Here is a 22625-nt window from a genome sequence, read left to right on the forward strand (position 1 = left end):
TTATGTCAAAATTGTGGACAGCCAGATTTCATATTTTTTTCTTTAAAGTTTCTTAAAACAGAAAGAAGCATGAGACCAACAGTTTAATTTGGTCCAGCAAAGTTTATCAATATAACTACAAAGACATGCTGAGTCTTAAGAAATATGCTAGCTATGACGGGAATTCTGTAAAAATAGGTCAAAATGTCGATTTAAAATGGCCTACAGCCAGATTTCATCACTTTCTATTTAAGTTTTTTAACAAGAAACAAAGCATGAAAACAATTATAGTCCGGTCCGACAAATGTTTCTTATTCATAATTAGGATATACTGAGTTTGAAGATACAGTAAAACTCATTTAGTACAAACACGGATATAGCGAATTCTCTGATAAAGTGAACTTTTTTTGAGTCCCCAGTAAAATTCTTAACAAATCTTAGCAAAATTTTACAGTTATAACGAATTCGGATATTACTGATTTTGAGTCCCGTAGAGGTGAATAAAAACGAAATTTAACAGCTTTATAATGAATTTCTTTACAGTTAAAAAAGTTTGCAATACTATTTATCAAAATAGTTTGAATGAATTTATTTTCACATACCGGTAATTTTTTCAATTCATAATCAGATTTTTAAAGGTATCAAAGGAAAGTTTTTGTTATTTTAAGCCTCAATTATCAAAAAATATTGTCTTATGAAAGAAAACATGTATATAATGAATTTGCGTTAGATATTATTACGAATTCGTTATACGGATACAGAGGGTTCCGCTTAATCTGATAGCCAATTTGTCAGATAAAATTATCAGATTAACCGATTATCATATTAACCAATTTAGCGTTTTTGTGCTCTTTAATTTTGGTATAGAATAAAATACAACTTGTTTCAATACATAATTTATTAACAAAAAGATATAATCTGTTTGTCAATAGTTTAAAATGAAATAATTTACCTTGCATTAGCAATGAAATAGCATTTTAGCCGTTATTTTGTTTGTAAATGCTCAAAAGAAAATGTTTCCGTTCATCACGAGGAAATGGCTATTTGTCTGAACATTCCCTCTTTTCACCTGGACAATTTATTTTAATTCTTTTTCTGGTATATAGAATGCTCTTAAATGATTAATTATGCATGATAATAAATTATTTGAATTTTATTCATCAAGTTTTCTACCCCGATGTAAAATTGAAAGTAATCAGAATTTCCTCGATGTCACATGCTCCCAAGCCAGTCACGATTCAGTGACGATTCAGAATTCTTAAATTACATGTTTAAATAATTCTTAATGGTGCAAGCCTGGCATGAAATTAACACAGGCAATTGGTAAATAAACAGGCAGTAAAATGTGTACACAGGTAAGGTCAGTCCTGTTCGGGTCATCCGGAAAAACTATCGTTGTCGGTAGCTTTCATCTTACGAAAAAGTGAGCCACCTGTGTGCGTTGAAGTGAAACTAATGCCCTGTACAGAGTAACTGTGTACACAAGAGGGGTGTCAACTAATAAACAAAGGAATATACAGGTGTTAGAGGGCGGGAAATCATTATTACACAGTCACAATCATATCAGATTAACCGAAAATGACATCTATCAGATTATCAGGAAAAAATATAAAGGGATATATAAGAAATGGTTCGGTGTTTTGATATTATACCAGATTAACCGTATTATTCGATTATCCGCTATCAGATTAAGTGGAACCCTCGATATAATGAATTACGGATATAACGAAGTAATTCCATTGGTCCCTAGGACTTTGCTAAGACCGAATTTTTCTGTATATGCTTACTTTTACAAAAATGGCATTATTTGGGCAAAATGGCGTTTCAAAATGGCTGACGGCCAGAATTCATAATTCTCTTTTAAATCCATTTATAGGGATGAAAAGCTCGTGATTCAAAATGAGCCTAGATCAACATATCGTCCAGCTTTATATATAGTACATAGGCGTCGGAATCGGCTAGGGGGGGGGTGGGCTTAGCCCCCCCACTTTTTTTTTGCAAAATTATACCTAACCGTCAGGGACATAGCATCATAGAGGGTTCAGCCCCCCCCCCCCCCCCCCCCCCCCCCCCACTTTTTCTCGCAGCAAAGATAATTGTTCCTAAATTTACCTTGAAAGATTGAGAAGTTGGAGTCATAGGCATTCTAGCCCTCATTCTTATGGTCTGACTATACCTCTGTTAGCCACATTATAAACGCACTGTGTCAGTATGTACTAAACACTCGCCAAACTTAACGAAAGCATCCGAAGTTTACATTTAAGTGATGTAAATTCTATACATTATTGGGAGTTGACTTTAATCAACTCTCCTATGCAGTTACTCTGGCAAACTGGAAATGAAACGGTGATTGGACCTATGCACAAATCATCACCCCTGACAAATCTTAGTATCGGTATTTAAAAATAATCAATAAATTTGATGTAATGTATTCTGAAGCATTGCTTTTCAAAGAAAATTATTTATAAATATTTTGAAAATAGTCAGATTTCAAATGGTACGAACAATTCAGATATTTTTGTAGTTGTATGTATTCCTACGCCAAAGTTCAATATAGTCTCATTCAACCAGACGCTCGGCTGCCTCGGTAAATCTCCGATCAGCAGAGAGTCTCTTTTGATTGTTGGAGTCTGTTTGAATGAGACTAGAGTTCAATATTGCTTGAATCTGTACAATTTCTCTTAGATATTTCGATTTATGATATGTAGTTTGATGGAATCTTTAAATATTACACAACATAATTCATACAGGGTTTCTCTCGAAGTTCTTGTCGCAAAAGTCCGAGAATTCATATTACAAAAAATGTGCGTGTTTCAAATGCATATAAGAAACTACCTGCCATGCAAAATAACATATCTTTGATTAAGAAATATAATCAATAAAATCAACTTCCATCAGTACTTCAGTACTTTCATTACTGAGATGTTCCGAAAATGTATGATCAGTCTAGAGAGAGCCAAAAAATCCGCGAAAAACTCCTCTTGATTTATTGTATGGATTCAAAGATTCCAAGAATAGTTTGCATCAACATTGTTGCTTTTGTACAAAATTTAGTCACATTTACGCAAGTTCCCCTGTCAACATCTACCGGTCATTTTGACTAACAGGCAACCTGAAGTAATCGGTCCTATGTTATTTTTATCAGTCTTGCTGACAGGACTGAAAGATTTCAAGAACTCTGTGATACAGGGCTCAAAATTCTTTGTCATGTAAACAAGGCTTGTGCCCCCCCTTTTTTTTTTTACTTAGGTTCAATATACTAGTAAAAAATCTTTTTCCAGCTGATTTGTCTAAAATCTTATTCATTTTAAACATAAATGAAGAGTTCCTAGCATTTAACACATTCTTTTTAGTTCTTAAACTGGACTTTTACTTCAGCAATCAAAATGTAAACAAAAGCATTGTTTACATTGCAAAGAATTGTAAGCTCTGTAACTTGCTTATAACTCAACGAATGACACTTTAATTTTGGTTGCCTCATAAAAATGGCTTACTGAAGTGAAACAGGGGTCATTTGGTTAAAGTAAAAATAACGGACACCTGCAGGTTCACTGTGATATGGTTTATTTATGATTTAAAAATGAATCACCCTGTATATATACATAAAAATAATTCAGTTTCATATGATTAATTCACATAATATTTATAATTGTTTCACAGGCATAAAATATCCACAGTGTTTTTTTCCACAAATTTGGGGCTTTGGCCCTTTCATTTAGGAAAAAAGCGACAAAACGGGAAAATTGGGAAAATATATTTTTATTGATTGAAAGGAAATTTAATGATTTCTATTTTTTATTTAAATACTAATTAAAGCACAATGCTTTTTTTCTAGAATTTCTGAAATCATCATTATTCTGTTCAGTCTTTCTTGAAAATTTTGACTTGTACAAATTAAGGTTCTTTTTAAAAAATTACAATTGGGAATTCTGGGTTCAAAATTGGGAAAATATTAGGAATTTCCGATTGGGACTGGGGCCAAATTTTGGCACCAAATCAGGCCCAACAAAAAAATTGATCCATAATATTTAAATACTATAAATATGAAAGAGGTATATATTCCCCTTGTCACAGCATTTTACAATTTATATTTAAATCACTTAATCTTTACATATGCATGGTAGACATAAATCTGCACATGTTCAGATTTATCATCATGATCATATTTGAACATTTCTAAATACAAATAATTATTGATTAAGCATATATTTATGACAAATAATTAGTACCTGTTTATGGAACAGAGCCTTTATGAGCATCACATTCTTAAGTAACCGAATCTATGACTGTAATAAATAAATTCACTCTAATATCTTTCTCACGTACTCTATACATTGAATTTTGTTTGTTAACTCAGAATAGATAATAAGATGATTAATTTATAACTTGTTCATTAGAAAAGGAAAGTTAGTACTTGCATTTGCCTTCCGTTCAGCCTAACAGCAATATTTATATGTTGCAAGCTAAATCAAAAAAATTCCATGTCAGCAGAAGTAGCTGAATAAATGCCTTTGTCTTAGGTCAAAGTTTTGGTGTTAAAAGATTTAACCAATGAAATTTAAGGTATTTAATAAAGCTTAAATACTAATCAGGTACCCTCTTACAGGTGTACTGAGAATATCAGTGGCGGATCAAAAGATTTAGTTATTAATGAATTATCTATTGAATTATTTTATTTCATTATTTGGTTAATTAATATCTTTATTTAATGTATACATAATGTTGATAAAATGATATATGCATCATTGCTGGTCAATATTAATTGACACATACTTTGTATGTTATTAATTAATTGAAATAAAGTTACATATTCATAAATGTACAATTAAATTTTTTTGAAGTCCTTATTTACTAGAGTATAAGTCTGTCTCAATTTACTGTTGTCACCACATTTTGACAGTTTTTATTAGCTCACCTGAGCTGAAAGCTCAAGTGAGCTATTCTGATCACATTTTGTCTGTCGTCCGTCTGTCTGTCTGTCTGTCCGTAAACTTTTCACATTTTCAACATCTTCTCAAGAACTACTGGGCCAATTTCAACCAAACTTGGCACAAATCATCCTTAGGCAAAGGGGATTCAAAGTTTTGAAAATTAAGGGCCACACTCGTTTTCAAGGGGAGATCATTAGAATTTAATGAAAAATTTCGCGAAATTTTTAAAAATCTTCTTCTCAAGAACCAGAAAGCCAGGAAAGCTGAAACTTGTGTGGAAGCATCCTCAGGTAGTGTAGATTCAAAGTTGTGAAATTCATGACCCCCAGGGGTAGGGTGGGGCCACAATGGGGGGTCGAAGTTTTACATAGGAATATATAGAGTAAATCTTTAAAAATCTTCTTCTCAGAAACTAATCAGCCAGGAAAGCTGAAACTTGTGTGGAAGCATCCTGAGGTAGTGTAGATTCAAAGTTGTGAAAATCATGATCCCCAGGGGTAGGGTGGGGCCACAATGGGGGGGTCGAAGTTTTACATAGGAATATATAGAGTAAATCTTTAAAAATCTTCTTCTCAGAAAATAATCAGCCAGGAAAGCTGAAACTCGTGTGGAAGCATCCTCAGGTAGTGTAGATTCAAAGTTGTGAAATTCATGACCCCCGGGGGTAGGGTGGGGCCACAATGGGGGGTCGAAGTTTTACATAGGAATATATAGAGTAAATCTTTAAAAATCTTCTTCTCAGAAACTAATCAGCCAGGAAAGCTGAAACTTGTGTGGAAGCATCCTCAGGTAGTGTAGATTCAAAGTTGTGAAAATCATGATCCCCAGGGGTAGGGTGGGGCCACAATAAAGGGTCAAAGTTTTACATAGGAATATATAGAGTAAATCTTTAAAAATCTTCTTCTCAGAAACTAATCAGCCAGGAAAGCTGAAACTCGTGTGGAAGCATCCTCAGGTAGTGTAGATTCAAAGTTGTGAAATTCATGACCCCCGGGGGTAGGGTGGGGCCACAATGGGGGGTCGAAGTTTTACAAAAGAATATATAGAGTAAATCTTTAAAAATCTTCTTCTCAGAAACTAATCAGCCAGGAAAGCTGAAACTTGTGTGGAAGCATCTTCAGGTAGTGTAGATTCAAAGTTGTGAAACTCATGACCCCCAGGGGTAGGGCGGGGCACAATGGGGGGTCGAAGTTGTGCATAGGAATATATAAAGTAAATCTTTAAAAATCTTCTTCTCAGAAAATAATCAGCCAGGAAAGCTGAAACTTGTGTGGAAGCATCCTCAGGTAGTGTAGATTCAAAGTTGTGAAATTCATGACCCCTGGATGTAGGGTGGGGCCACAATGGGGGTCGAAGTTTTACATAGGAATATAGAGTAAATCTTTAAAAATCTTCTTCTCAGAAACTAATCAGCCAGGAAAGCTGAAACTTGTGTGGAAGCATCCTGAGGTAGTGTAGATTCAAAGTTGTGAAAATCATGACCCCCAGGGGTAGGGTGGGGCCACAATGGGGGGTCGAAGTTTTACATAGGAATATATAGAGTAAATCTTTAAAAATCTTCTTCTCAGAAACTAATCAGCCAGGAAAGCTGAAACTCGTGTGGAAGCATCCTCAGGCAGTGTAGATTCAAAGTTGTGAAATTCATGATCCCTGGGGGTAGGGTGGGGCACAATGGAGGGTCGAAGTTGTACATAGGAATATATAGAGTAAACCTTTAAAAATCTGAAACTTGTGTGGAAGCATCCTCAGGTAGTGTAGATTCAAAGTTGTGAAAATCATGACCCCCAGGGGTAGGGTGAGGCCACATTGGGGGGGGGGGTGTTAAAGTTTTACATAGGAATATATAGAGTAAATCTTTGAAAATCCTCTTCTCAGAAACTAATCAGCCAGGAAAGCTGAAACTTGTGTGGAAGCATCCTCAGGTAGTGTAGATTCAAAGTTGTGAAAATCATGACCTCCAGGGGTAGGGTGGGGCCACAATGGGGTGTTCGAATTTTTACATAGGAATATATAGAGTAAATCTTTAAAAATCTTCTTCTCAGAAACTAATCAGCCAGGAAAGCTGAAACTCGTGTGGAAGCATCCTCAGGCAGTGTTGATTCAAAGTTGTGAAAACATGATCCCTTGGGGTAGGGTGAGGCCACATTGGGGGGGGGGGGGGGTGTTAAAGTTTTACAAAGGAATATATAGAGTAAATCTTTTAAAATCTTCTTCTCAGAAACTTATCAGCCAGATGATTCTTTATAATTGTTAAGACTTTGGCTCCAGGACAATTCTTCGGCCTCACAAGAAGGTTCAGAGTTTGATGTAGCTTAATATCCCATATATAAACAATTGTAAAGGATCTTTTTGAGGACTGCAATTCTCAACATGTGATATGACTATAAAATTATCCTGTTAGAAAAGGGACTAATGATTATAAACATAAGAATATCCAGGGGGAAAATGGATTTACTTTTACAGGATCTACATGTATTATTGTACATTGTCCAGATTGTTTGTATTATGACTTCATTAAGCTAATTTTATCATACCCATTGTTCCTCAGGTGAGCGATGTGGCCCATGGGCCTCTTGTTGAAAAATACAAATATCTGCTGAAAAAAACCCAATTGAAATCATTCATTGACATGTCATATTTTTTTCTCTAATATTAATATAACATGTTTAAAGCCGCAGTTTTAGCTAACCAAGTTGGAGAGAGAGGTCCGGGCAGGGATAGACATTAACTTTTCATTCCACTTACCCTTTGGGCAAATAAACTGAAATTCTGACTTGCCTGAATGTAAAAATTGGTAGCCCAAAAATTAAAATCAGAAAAATTATCAGATTAACCAATTATCAGATTAACACATTTTATTGGTTTTTTGGGGGGGGGGGGGCCTTTGATTTTTGTATAAAATAGAATATAACTTATTTCAAGACATAATTTATCAATAAAAAGACATATTTTGTATGTCAATAGTTTGAAATGAAATTATTTACCTTGCATTAGCAATGAAAAAGCAATTTGGTCTTTATTTTGTTTGTAAATGCTCAAAAGAAAATGTTTCTTATTTCACCCCCTGCAAATTACGTTGGGGGGGTGTATAGGAATCACTTTGTCCATCTGTCTATCCGTCTGTCTGTGCAAAATTTGTGTACGGTCCATTATCTTTCTTATGGAGAGACTTTGGAAGTTTTTACTTCACACAAAGATTGCTTATGGTCGAGGTAACTGGCAGAAAAAAGTGCAAAATTTGTGTCTATTTTTCAACATTAGAAATTTTTAATTCATTCAGAGATTGCTTATGACCTAAAGGTATGTCATGTTATGTCTATTTTTCAACATTAGAAATTTTTAATTCATTCAGAGATTGCCTATGACCTAAAGGTATGTCTTGACCTTGACCCAAGTTCATTTTGGTCAATTTTTTGGGGGCAAGTTTAAAGTCATTGTTTCAAAAATGCTTAATTCCTAAATGTGTCATTTCCTGTATGTGTGAAGATGATTAAAAGGTAAAATTTGACACAAAGCTTGCTTGTGTAAGGCGAAATTAATTGTAAGGTTCTGAAAATGGCCGTTCCGATGTATTTTATCTTTTTTCGAAAAGAATTCTAAACATTTAATGAATGCTTGACATGTCGATTATCGTTTGATTCCTGTCATGTTTGTTATCACAAGGATACAAATGTCTTCATGCATTAACTGTTAAGTTGAAATAAAATGGAATTTAAATCATAGAAATTCGGTTGTGTACTTGTTCAGTTTTTCAGTCATTGACTCAAATATTGAAGATTTCAGGAATCCAGACTCTAACAAATGATATACCAATATGGTAGTTTGATTTATCCATGATCAGGGCTGATGATAATAACATTTCACAATAATAGCCAATGCGAAATTGTTTGATTGTGGCTGTATGAATTCAGGGGACAAATTCATTGCTGAATGAAGTGAAGTTGTGGATGTTTTAGTGAACAAAAGATTGCACGCTGGATAAATTGCTTTCTATAATTAGCTGTTTATAGATTTTTGTTATTTGATTAGGGCACAATGAGCTGATTGTGAATCATGGATATAACTTAACCAGTGAGTGTTGTACCTTTTTCAGGATGTGATTGAATAAGGAGTGTAAACAAGTAGGAAGTGATTTATGACAATGCACTGCTTCTATATAAGGAACAGTTTAGGGGAAGAATATAAAATATGTACAAATGAAATGACTGAAAAAAATATGTAGACTGTTTTGCTTGCGGTCAACAAATTCCCCATCAGATGCAGAGTTTTTGAAAACAGCCAGTCCCACCAGCAAAACTGGTAAATGTTTCAAATGTTCAGTAATTTTTCTTATTTAAATGGTCAGAGTGACTGGTAATTTAAAAGACTTAAACCTCTTTACAAGCAGAATTTAAATGTTTGTAACTTGTTATACGTCACTGATTTAACAAAATTAAAGCTTTTCACACTTGACAAGATCGAATTTTACATGCATTGTAAGGGTAGGCTATCAACAAAATAATATTAGATGAGATACTTATGATAATAAAGGTCTCTGAATACTATTAACTGACAGCTACAATTCCCAATTGATTGTTTATTGATAAACTATGATTTAATTTCATTGATAAAAATGATAACAAATTTGTAACCTAAAGTATTTTTTGGTGAATATCTATTCTTTTTAAGGCTCAAGCCACCCACAGGAAGCAGTCGCAAGTTTAGTTCAATTTTTACTTAATTGCCTCTGATAGTCTTGTAAACACCATCACCAACCCCGTAAAGTGAAGTGGTGCAGTTTGTTTACACATAAAAATGGCAACTCTTGATCTCGATGTAAATTTAGCATACTTGATTTTCCAAGGTTGGTAGTGTTCTTGATAGAATCTGAGCCAAATAAAATGACGATATCAGTTGGAAAAATGCATGACGAATTTAATGGTATTAATTGTTTTGCCACCCTTCGAAGAAGGGAGGGCATATTGTCCGTCTGTCGGTTGGTCGGTCCACCAATAGTTTCCGTTCATTTTCCTGGCAGAGCAGAGGTTGCACTTAATGAGATGAAAATTGGTATACAGATTTATTATAATAATATCTAGGTCAAGTTCGATTTTGGATACAATTGAGCAATTTTTTACAGTTTTGCCCCTTGGACTAAAAAAAATTCAAATTATTTGCATTTTCTGTTCTTTTTCTTGACAGAGGTTGTACATATTGAAATGAGATTTAGTATACTGATTTATCATAATAATATCTAGGTCAAGTTCGATTTTGAGAACGATCAAGCAATTTTCGACAGTTATGCCCCTTGAATTTAGAAAAATTCAACTTATCTGCAGTTTCTATTCATTAGCTCACCTTAGTTGAAAGCTCAAGTGAACTTCTGATCACATTTTTTGTCTGTCATCCGTTTGTTTGTCCATCTGTCTGTCCGTCTGTCTGTAAACCTTTCACATTTTCAACATCTTCTCCAGAACCACTGGCCCAATATCAAACAAACTTGACACAAATCATTCTTAGGAAAAAAGTTGTGAAAATTAAGGATCACACCCTTCAAATCATGATCCCTGGAGATAGGGTGGGGCCACAATGGAGGGTCAAAGTTTTACATAGGAATATATATAGTAAATCTTTAAAAATCTTCTTCTCAGAAACTAATCAGCCATGAAAGCTGAAACTTGTGTGAAAGTATCCTCAGGTAGTGAAGATTCAAAGTTGTGAAAATCATGACCCCCGGGGGTAGGGTTGGGCCACAATGGGGGTCGAAGTTTAACACACGAATATACAGAGTAAATCTTTAAAAATCTTCTTCTCATAAACTCATGAGCCAGGAAAGCTGAAACTTGTGTGGAAGTATCCTCAGGTAGTGTAGATTCAAAGTTGTGAAAATCATGACCCCCGGGGGTAGGGTTGGGCCACAATGGGGGTCGAAGTTTAACATAGGAATATACAGTGTAAATCTTTAAAAATCTTCTTCTCATAAACTCATGAGCCAGGAAAGCTGAAACTTGTGTGGAAGTATCCTCAGGTAGTGTAGATTCAAAGTTGTGAAAATCAAGACTCCTGGGGGAAGGGTGGGGCCACACTGGGGGGTCAAAGTTTTTAACATAGGAATATACATGTACAGGGTAACTTTTTAAACATCTTCTTCTCAGAAACTAATCAGCCAGGAAAGCCGATACTTGTGTGGAAGCATCCTCAGGTAGTGTAGATTCAAAGTTGTGAAAATCATGATCCCCAAGGGTAGGGTGGGGGCACATTTTGGGGGGGGATCAAATTTAACATATGAATATATAGAGTAATCTTCAAAAATCTTCTTCTCATAAACATTTAGGAATACTACGCAGTGCTACAAGAGTCACAGAGTTCATTCTGTTAGTTATCATTACCACAATTCAGTATGCAGTACCGAGGTATACATAAGTATCATAGTTTACAATTATTTAATGCTTGAGCAGTCAGTAGACCCGAATATTTTTCCCTTGGTGCAGGGAACAGCTCAGTTTGATCTATTGCCTGAGGCCAATGGCCAAGGGCAATAGTTCATACTGAGCTGTTCCCTGCACCAAGGGAAAAAAATTCTGGTCTATTGACTGTTCAGGCATTAAATAATTGTTTTATTACCTAATTCCGTTTTAAGTATTTTGTGTTCACATTTATAAATTACAGGCTTTCATACCATTATGCATTCAGGTCATTGTTAATCAATACTAAGATGACCTAAAAGATAAATTTTAAGAACAATAGTAAAATAAGCATGATAAAGTTTAATCTTGTAGCAATTTAACTTTTTTTCCTAAAATACGTTGCCGGTCTAATAGATCGCAGTCTATTGACCGGCGGTCTAATAGATCGCAGTCTATTGACAGGCAGTTCAATAGATCACTTTCAAACCTGTATACACATACAAAATAGACGAAAATATTTAATCTGTAATAAAACAAGAAAAACCATTTGATTAGGTAATAATGACCAATATGTAATACTGGTTAATCTGATAATCGTTTAATCTGATAATTTTTGCTTGACAAACAGACTATCAGATTAAGCGGAACCCTCTGTACTAGCAATTCAAGGCCATAGCATGGCTGTCTGTTTACAATGAACATATTGATATGAAATTTGGTATACAGGTTTATCATGATAATATCTAGGTCAAGTTCGCTATTGGGTATGATCAAACCATTTTTGACAGAGTTATGGCCCTTGGAAGTAGAAAAATTCCAGTTTTTTGCAGTTTCTGCTCATTTTCTTCGCAGAGGATAAACATATTGAAATGAAATTTGGTATACTAGTTTATCATGATAATATCTAGATCAAATTTGATATTGGGTACAATTAAGCCATTTTCAACGGAGTTATGTCCCTTGGATGTAGAAAAATTCTAGTTATTTGCAGGTTCCGCTCATTTTCTTCAAAGAGGATAAACATATTGAGATGAAATTTGGTATACAGGTTTATCATGATAATATTTAGGTCTGAGCTGAAGTTCGATATTGGGTATGATCAAGCAATTTTCGACAGAGTTATGGCTGGACGTAGAAAAATTCCAGTTTTTTGCAATTTTCACTCATTTTCTACACAGAGATTGCATATATTGATATGAAATTTAGTATACAGGTTTATCTAAATAATATCAAGGTCAATTTGATTTTGTGTATGATAGAGCAGTTTTTGACAGAGGTATGCCCCTTGGACTTAAAAAAATTCCAAATATTTGCAGTTTCTATTCATTTTCTTTGTGGATGTTTCCAAGGGAGGGGGGCATACCAGTAAGTGTTTCACAAACATCTCTTGTTTATCTACACTACAATAACAATGTAGCATGATTGAGATACAAAGTTTAAAAGGAACTTACTGTATAGAACACACAATGATTCCGGTTTATTATACATTTGTTGTTTCCAATGTGAGTACTAGTTTTGAAAGTAATGGATAAATTTAAGATACTTAAGCTTCACAGATACAAATAAAAAAAATATATGTTTTGTGAACTGTAACAGATATGTGTTAAATGTTCATTTCAAATCCATATTTTTCATTTCTTACATGATAAACAGTAATTAAATTTCAAAGTAGTAAATCGTCGAGAAAGAAGAGGATGTAAAGTTGTATTTTTAATGAAGTATTGACTTTATATGTAACGGGATGGGAGAAATAATGACGGACCAGACCGGGATTCGAACCCGGGCCCCCTGAATTCTCTAGTCAGGTGGTCTACCAACTGAGCTATCTGGCGCTGGTATTCAAACCGGTCTGACCGTCACATTTAATTTACTATAATGTTTACCTGTATTTTGATTTTTTTTCTAGTATGTAATCTCAAGATACATGTATTTCATAGTAATACCTGACAACAAAAGGGGGACATCATTGATGGATTGCTGTCCAATGCTTTTGATCTTTTTGGGAAGAACCACTGTTGGGTGTTTGAGATTCCAAAAATGTTCATTAGGCCATTATCATATGTAACGGGATGGGAGAAATAATGACGGACCAGACCGGGTTTCGAACCCGGGCCCCCTGAATCTCATGTCAGGTGCTCTACCAACTAAGCTATCTGGCGCTGGTATTCGAACCAGTCTGACCGTCACATTCCTCCCCCCTTAAATGATCTTCGTCCCTGAAGATCACCCCAGGCTCTTCCCCTGGCAGGAGTTCACCTGTCAGTTCCAGGGGTTGGTCACGGCACCAAATGTAACGGGATGGGAGAAATAATGACGGACCAGACTGGGTTTCGAACCCGGGCCCCCTGAATCTCTAGTCAGGTGCTCTACCAACTGAGCTATCTGGCGCCGGTATTCGAACCGGTCTGACAGTCACATTTAATTTACTATAATGTTTACCTGTATTTTGATTTTTTTTCTAGTATGTAATCTCAACACATATATAGTCCTAGCTCTGTTTCCGTTTGATATTCTTTCCTTTACCTTCCTCAGCTGCTGTCAGTTTTATTGTTTATTGCTAATTGTTTAGTTGAAAGCCCTCTCTCCAAAATATCACAGCTGTACTGTAATACAATGTACTGTAAGCCATTTTAATTCCATGGTGTTAAAATTTCACGATTTCTATTAAAGTACCAATCGCAATGGTTTTAATTTTACGCTGCCTGAAAATTAATTTATCAAAATATAAGCATTAAAACATTTTTGAAAACTAATGATAGTATTCACGATGGGTTTGATTTCGCGGGAAAATATTAAATTGTGAACATAGTGAAATTAAAACCATCGTGATTATTTGCCAGTCTACAGTATGTTATAGAAAATCAGTAAAGATTCATATATTAAGTGAGTCTATGAGTTTGATATTAACCATTCCAGTAACTATTTCACTATGCTGCACCTTAGGAAATTGATGTTGTCACTATTGAATAGTAACAAAAAACTGGCAAAAAAATGGAATATATAAGGAAAAAATAAATACATTTGCCAATATGTTTCTTTATGCAGTTTTTCATACCCCTAATCTTATTTTGAAATGATATAACTTAGGAGTTTATTTATAGATACTTAGTTGTTTATCAATGCCATAGCATATGCCGAAGGTAGTGTATTAGCTGTTTAGCAGAATTGTTTTGTGAATAAACCTTGATTATTTTGATTCAATAATTATATCATGGATTATTGCAAGTTCCACAATTTATTTGTAGTAGGAATGAGCAAAATTCATTTAATTCTAAGCTTAAAAAAAGAAGCTGAACTCAAACTTCAGTAAACTAAGACTTTTTGTTTCCCATGTGAGGGCCTCTGTTGTTGAAACTACTTAAGTGCCCCCTATGGAGCCTCTCCATCTGCAGTCCTGATTGAGGAAAGATTATTTACCAGCTTTCTAAAGGATTACAGTGCATGTAATTGTTGTGTATAAGAAATAGAAAATTATTTCATGCCAATTTAATGGTTGGATACAATGGATTTAGATCATAGTTACAGAGGGAATCTATCTTCGTTCTAACCTGCTGTTTTCCACTAATGAGGAAAAATATCGAACTTTGCAGTTGGAGATGTTAAGAGATGAATGAGCTATTTTGAGGGAGACTAGAGTAAGAAGTTTATTTACAGCAGTTTATGATCACTTACTTGTGAAAGATTCCATGGTGAAATTCATCTCCAATGAATTTATGTAAGTGTGGATATAAGTTATCGACATATGTACATGTATATACAATGTATATGTATTACAGAATATGATATTATGAGATATCAGAGATCACTTAAATTCTGTGCCGATATATCAATTCTTTTATTTTTAGAGTAACATGTTAATATTTGTAAATAGTGTGGACAGATACCTTCAATAATTATGCTTTAGCTAGAGTTTTTTATATGTTCAGTATACATTCTGTTGTCAGCTTCCTGTTCATGATGGTCATTGTTCATCCAGGATACTAGATGCTTTAGTCATCCATAATTAATAGATACTGGAGATTTCTGGTTGCTATCAGCTGTAAAATATTGATGTGTATTTATGGGGTTATGAAGGGAGACCAAAAACATACATGCTACGTACATCAGGGAGTCAAAGTGGGAAAATATCTGTAAAAAATTCCAATCTCAAGAAAAGTAAGGATATGATCTCAAGAAAAGTAAGCATACCAATTGTCAAATCAACATGGAAGCATACCAATTGTCAAATCAACATGGAGAAGCATACCAATTGTCAAATCAACGTTGAAGTGCATGTTCAAATATGTGCCCCCTCCAACCGATCAGAAGAGGGCCAAATCTATAATTGAAATTAATAAAAACCTGGGTATTTTATAGGAGCCATAGGACAACAGTTTAAAAATGTAGTTCTTAGAATGACTGGATTTTGTGAAAGAACTAAATTATTGCTGCATGTGTTTTCCTGTTTTAAACAGCCCTCACCTTGTTAAATACTACATTCATAACAGGTTGTGTTTCACAACAGCTGTCTCCTTCTGGAATTTCTTATCATGTTTTACTTTCTTAGCTCTTTTATTCACTTACAATGAATTAAACAGTGTGTATATCAGTATTTACCCAAATAGAAATTGATGCTTGTCCACTTGCATGTGGTGTAACCCATTATGGTATATATATCGTGTTCCTATTCATGTATTTGTACTAATTATCTTTTTTATGAATGTATGTCAAGTGCTATGTTATTAAATCAAGTAGTTTAACTACCTCCTCTAAACCTTTGCACTTCCCCCCCCCCCCCCCCTCTTCAGATAATTCAGTTCATTTTGAGTCCTCTCTGTATACTCTAGGTTTTTGAAAGTCAGGAAACTTGGTATGTTAATTTTAATACATGTAAACTTAAATTTTATCAAGAAAATCTTAGATTTCTTAAACCAAAGATGAAAAGGTAATCATAATATCCTACCCCCACTTTTTCTTTCTCCTCAGACCTCATGAATATACAACCAATTTTTTTTCAAACTGTTCAATGTAATTATTTTCTTATTATAAGCCAGGCTTGGGGCGAATTACATTGTAAAGTAATGCATTACATTACCATTACTTCATGAATCTGGGCATTAAATTACCATTACTTGATTTTCTTGAAGTAATGCATTACATTACCATTACATGAGTAAAGTAATGCATTACCATTACCATTACTTTTTTTTTAAAAGTAAAGCTAATAAAGAGTTTTTGCAAATGTTTCAAATATACAACACTCTTTAACATATCTACAGCTTCATGCTCAGTATCAGGTTCAAATTCAATGAATAAACAAGAGTCATTCTTTATTTGCTCAATATATAATCATATTGTGGCAATATGAACAACATATTACATAAGTAAAATGATATTTATAGACATTTGGCATGATACAATATCAGATAATTATGAAATAGAGACACAGGATAACATGCGTAACAAAAAACAATTTATGAAATAATATTGCTGTTTTTAAAAGCTAAATATAGATATATCCCCAGATTACACAAATCTTTATAATTTTGGACACTTAATTTTATTAATTTATAAACAGGTGATTTTTCCCAGTTATATTTCTTAATTTATTTTAATCGTATTTCTTTTTACGGAGGACACTTTAAGACAAAAGATTGCTGTTGCACTTTCTGATCGAAGTTTCAAAGGGTTCATCTTTTAAATGCATCCATCTTCCGGGCTATACTAAATAAATGTTTTGCAGGAGCAGTCAAAGCTTGGACTGGAAAATACTGTTTGACGATCTTTATCTTAGGATATATTAAGTGCAATAATAGATTAAATACATAAATCTTGTATTTTCTATCAGTCCAAACTAATGTAAAGTGTAATTAATATACAGGAGAGAGAGAGAGAGAGAGAGAGAGAGAGAGAGAGAGAGAGAGAGACAGAGAAAGAGAGAGAAGATAAGTAAGATTATTTTCAAATGGGTTATAATATTGGAAGTGATATTGATTTTCATCATGGATGGACAGTGCATTCATTTGGCTTTTAAAGGTGCATGTCTGTCTCCTATTCTATTGTGACATATTGCGAAGGGAAGGGGATTGGGGTGTTTAGCACTTCTTATAACAATAGATTGTTTTGATACTTAGATTATCCTGGGGGCATAGTGTGTTGTTGACACATTTCTTATTGAAGTGCAAACTAATTGGAGTAAATTGTTTAAATGATTAAAAACTCTTAATAACAACACTCTTAAAAATGATTTGAAATTGTGCTGTTATCTTTAGTAATATAAACAATTCAAAAATGAATTTTAAAAAACCTTTTTTAATAAAACATGTACAATTAAAACACTTTTTCTTAATTAGAATTATTTCTTTCTTCTTTAAAAATAAATTTAATCAAATTTAATTTCAACTATTCATTTATTCATCACATTTTTTAAAGTGAACATGCATAAATATGCATAGTAATGCAAAGTAATGCCATGTAATGCCAGCATTACACTAGATTTTGGAAAGTAATGCATTACATTAGCATTACTTGTAATGCTAATTTTGAGGCATTACACATTACTAGCATTACTTTGAAAACATGTAATGCATTGCAATGCATTACCATTACATTTAGCATTACCCCAAGCCTGTTATAAGCATAATGTATCAGGTTACTTTGTGTAACCTAGGTCAATAGGAGAGTGTCCAGTCAGTAAAAGTACCTGTAAGGATACATCATAGAATTCTTGTTGATATAAATTTATAAACAATAGGTTTAGGCATGTGATTAATCATACAATTTTACAGTCTTCATCATGACAAGCATTTATCATGTTCATGCCAATTTTCCTAATACATGTATATGCAAGATATTTCTGATTTTAAGCAGTTGAAAAGTGAAAAGGCAGATCTTAAATTCCTAAATTTACAAGTACCGGTAACTCTCGATGGCTCGAACTTCGATCGCTCTAAGTTCATGATTGCTCGAAGTGAGTCTAAGACTCTTTTCCCTATTAACTAAGCAAATTTACTCTTGATTTCTCGAACTCTTGATCTCTCAAAACCCTTGATCCCTTAAAGTCAAATTGCAGTCCTGTTGTTTATAATCTACTGATGTAGTGTTTTACTCTTGATACCTCGAAGTCGCTGTGTATCTCCAAGCGCTATACCTAATTAACACCTACTTGGTCATTAATGCAGGGTGTGGCTAAAAGCATGGTCATTTAGTGTTAATGAATAGAGAATGTTTTAAAAAAGGTCTACTGACACGGAATAAAAAACTGAATGCATATTTAGAAGAAAAAACCCATTAAGCTTTCATCTTTTAAATTATCTCAAAAAAGTGCGTGGCAAAACAAAAATTGTAAAACATTTTCAATTTTCTTTAATTTTATTTCAAATCTGGTGATGATTGGGCACGGCTGTTTAAGGGTAATGGGCCGCCATAAATGACAAAGGGCATGCCCCAAATTTCAAAATTCAACTCATCAAGTAACATCATATATGCAGTTCACATAATTCAACAAATTCAAACAAAGTTCAAAGTTCATTCAAAGTTCACTCAAAGTTCAAAGTTCACAGGTTTAATACCTTGACTCTGGGAAGTGCAGAAGTCAAAAATTTACAATTGACCCTTGGGAAGTGCAGGGGTCGATGTCCACATAATAATACATGCACTAGTCTCAAATGACCAGCACCACTCATTCACTCCAATCAGGTGTTAAATGCACACATGAGGCAAGTGTTATGGCTTGGAGAGGGGGGTATATTTGTCTTGTATTTTATTCTGCTCAAGAATTTCAATGAAAGAAATGAGATACCCTGGTAATTCACATACATGTGTATTTAGAGAAGCGAAAGAATGAAGCCGTGTATCAAAGTTAAGATATTGTGAAAGTTAATTGAGTTATCTTCCCTTACTTCTTCATAATAGAGATATCTTCCCTTGCTTATTCATAATGAAGTTATTAATCATTAAATATAATGTAATTAAGAAGTTGTATGATAAAAAAACTATGCAAGTATTTTTATTGATTAAAACAAAAACAGCTTTTGATGTCTTTATATAAATAAATAGACTCAAAATAGTAAAATATTAATTGGCGAACCAAAATCACTGATAAACAGTACATGTAAAATGTTTTTGGTATAAATACCAGATGGTATGTTGTTGTTGAAAAGAGGATGAAAAATCGGAATTGAGATATTTTAATGTCATAATGCTGTTCTCTTGTATGTATTTTTGTTTAAATGCCCACAGGGAGAGTATCTGTCCGCCCATGGGGATGGGGAATGGGAGGTTTTTGTTTAATAAAACATGTCTACTAGCACCTTGTTTTAGTTTATCTGAAATACACATTAAACCTATCTTGAAAGTTAACAAATATGGGAAAATTATTTTCATCTACTTTCTTGTACCTTTTCAATATCAGGTCATGTACTCTATTATGATCTTTATAAGTTTTTTGCTAAAATTATAGGTTTCATAGTATTTTCTAATAGATTTCAGGCAGGAAGGTGGTCGTCATTACTGTATGACGGTAAAGTATCGTATATGATATGCACTTGTGTATAATACGCACCCCTAAAGTTGACCAAAAAATGGTGAAAAAACAACAGGTCCTATGTATAACACATACCCAAAAAATGACAAAATCAATGGCCGCCATTCCCCCCAAAACTATCAATGTTTCGTGATTATTTTGTAATCCATGCGCAATTTCTTTAATTTTGTGATTGGAACATAGCACAGACGATGAAAACAAGAGTGTCTTGTACAACAGCGGAGAAGTTGAAGATCATCATACGTAGAGAAGAATGGCAACGGAGCTTAATGCTTTAAAGTAATAAAACCAAAACAACCTCAAAAGAAAAGATTAAATTGATTAATTATTATCAAAATTTTTGATTGTTGTTAAATAAACATTGTGAAGAAACGTATGTATGTCGTAAATCGTCATTATCAAGTTGTACAAATGATCGATGTATTTTTAGCAGTGTTTAAGTAACGGAATAACGTTTAACTGCATAACTGGACATGAAGTAATCAAGTTGAATAAAATCAGAAAAATTGCTTATCTACATGCACTTGAAAACACCTTGTGAAGTCCGACACAAGACAGGTGCATGCTTCTGACACCAGAAATTGTTAAACAAACATTGACCAAGCACTGAGTCAACAAGTGGCTGCTTACATAATGGCGAATACACTAGCGATATTTAAACTTTGTTTGATGCAAGAAATAGAATTGAGAGAGGATAAATATTTCAATACATGGAAATAAAACTAAGAATAAGGTATTTCTGATGTAGTAAATTTAGTATACACTCATACAACTTGCATAACACGCTATATCAGCAGTCACTACTCCCGTGGTATCAAGAATCATGGCTTGAAAAAATGGGGTAACATTTTAGTCCTATGTATGACATACACCCCCCACTTTTGATCAAATTTGGGCAGAAAAAAAGTGTGTGTCATACACGCGACATTATGGTATAATTTTTTTACTCCAGAATAAAACTTAATTAAATGCAAATATGAGACACCTTGACAAGTTTGTGTATGGGCTATGGTACTCAGGTAACCGTTAAGGCCTATTGGCCTCTTGTTTTTGCAATGATCACTTCAAAGCCCATATGGATCATCAAGAATGGATTTTATTGTTATATTTATATCTTTCTTTTTAAAAGATTAATAAATTAATCATTAAAGAGACAGTACAGCTGAAAACACGTGTGAATGACTTAAGATTCAACCATTTTATCATTAGGAAATAAGAAATAACGTTGATTGTAACAGTTGAAATACATAGAAATCCCTTTCACATACCTAATTAATGTAATTATGAACTTCCGGAAATTTGAGGATCGTACAAACGGAAATAATTTTATATCATTGATTTGTACCCCCCAGATTTTGATTGACAGTAATTGACACTTGCTGAAAACTACAAGATCTTTGTCCGACTACGGGCATCACGGTATATGAGGTAAAAGGGACTCTCTAAATGGAACACATCACCACTTTCTCGATAAATTAATAATGGTTTACCAATTTAGGTTCATTTTAAAATGAACAGACATAAATATGTCAAATAACCCCTGAAGGGCCTCACATACAATTGTGAATTTAGGTTGTAGCAACTCTTTAATAAGCATGCAAAATGCATGCTTACAAAATAATAATTGTGGTTATTTTAAAAACTTTGTACAATTAATACCTGGGAGAAGTTCTATCAATAAACTTGACCAGGAGAATCTTCGCAGGCATTGCATGTGTTTTTTTTCCCCAGTAAATATGCATGCATAATAGTATAGAAGGCTGAAACCCGTAATATGTTGCGATGTAAATCTGTATGGGTTATACGTAATTATTAATGAAATAATTATAGATTTATTTCATGGAGAAAGGACTATACATAGTATGGGCCTAAAATGGCCCCTTAATATGAATATCACCATTTTACTGTAATTCTTTGTACAGATATATATATATATGTGATGTTTTTACTTAATGTTCATTTTGATTCAAGTGCCCACAATTTAGAAATATGGCATTGTAAAGACAACCTTTTCCCGCCATTTTTGCATAAAACAGCTTGTTTTCAAGCAGTTTTTCTTTCAGAAAACATAGAGCGCATGCTTGAACAAACAAAATATTTTTATCAGAGATGTATCTAGCGAAGACTAATAAGTGACAATTTTTTTTACCTTGTTCAAGCATGCGCTCTATATTTCCCATTCGTAAAAAGATGAGATAAACGTCAATTTTTGACTGATTTTGATTGAATTATAGAAATAGCCTCACTTCTGATGTCATATACTGCAAGTGAGTGCAAATAAATAAAAAAAATATGTGAAAAATATATTTTATATCAACTCTTCTAAAAAATAACAAAACATTTTATTGTACCCAAAACACTTTTAAAAGTAGCAAATTATGGGGGCAAAATTTAACTCATATCATATATAGTTCTTAATAATTTTCTGAAAGTTTATACATTTATAAGTAGTACAAAAATACCGAACCTGATCGGAATATTTTTTCAAGTCATTTCTTTTTAAATAAAATGTCACTTAAAGAGTAAGTAAAAGTAATGTAACTATACACCAATACGTTTGATAGAAGATTTAGCCAATTATTCTTATATGGGAATTTGAGTCGCACATCATCATATTTATTTAGTGCAGTCCCTGAATTTAATGTCAACTTAGTGACTCGGGTGACAGGTATTGCAGTTGGTATTTGTCCATAATCATGCAGCATCCCTCATGCATCGTCTCTTAACAATTTTACATAACTTCTTTTTGAAAACTACTAGACTAATTGTTACCATCTTTGATTTAAAGCATCTCTAAGATAAAAG

At 33.6% G+C, this 22625-nt stretch overlaps 1 protein-coding gene across 6 annotated transcripts in view; it reads left to right on the forward strand.

Moving 5' to 3' along the window:
• Positions 1-22625, forward strand: part of LOC128158169 (plexin-B-like) — a 342553-nt gene that overhangs the window by 5405 nt on the left and 314523 nt on the right. For 3 of the 6 annotated variants that reach the window (XM_052820920.1, XM_052820925.1, XM_052820924.1), the window contains exon 1: positions 14686-15011. The exons of 1 other annotated variant lie outside the window; for it this stretch is intronic. The gene's annotated coding sequence lies outside the window, so the exon portion shown is untranslated. Of the gene's footprint in view, positions 1-9061; positions 9210-14685; positions 15012-15326; positions 15452-22625 lie in introns of those variants that run through there. 2 more of the 6 variants (XM_052820923.1, XM_052820922.1) reach the window with 2 other exon arrangements.

The sequence above is a fragment of the Crassostrea angulata genome, chromosome 8 (assembly GCF_025612915.1).
Source record: "Crassostrea angulata isolate pt1a10 chromosome 8, ASM2561291v2, whole genome shotgun sequence".
In the NCBI taxonomy this organism is placed as follows: domain Eukaryota; kingdom Metazoa; phylum Mollusca; class Bivalvia; order Ostreida; family Ostreidae; genus Magallana; species Magallana angulata.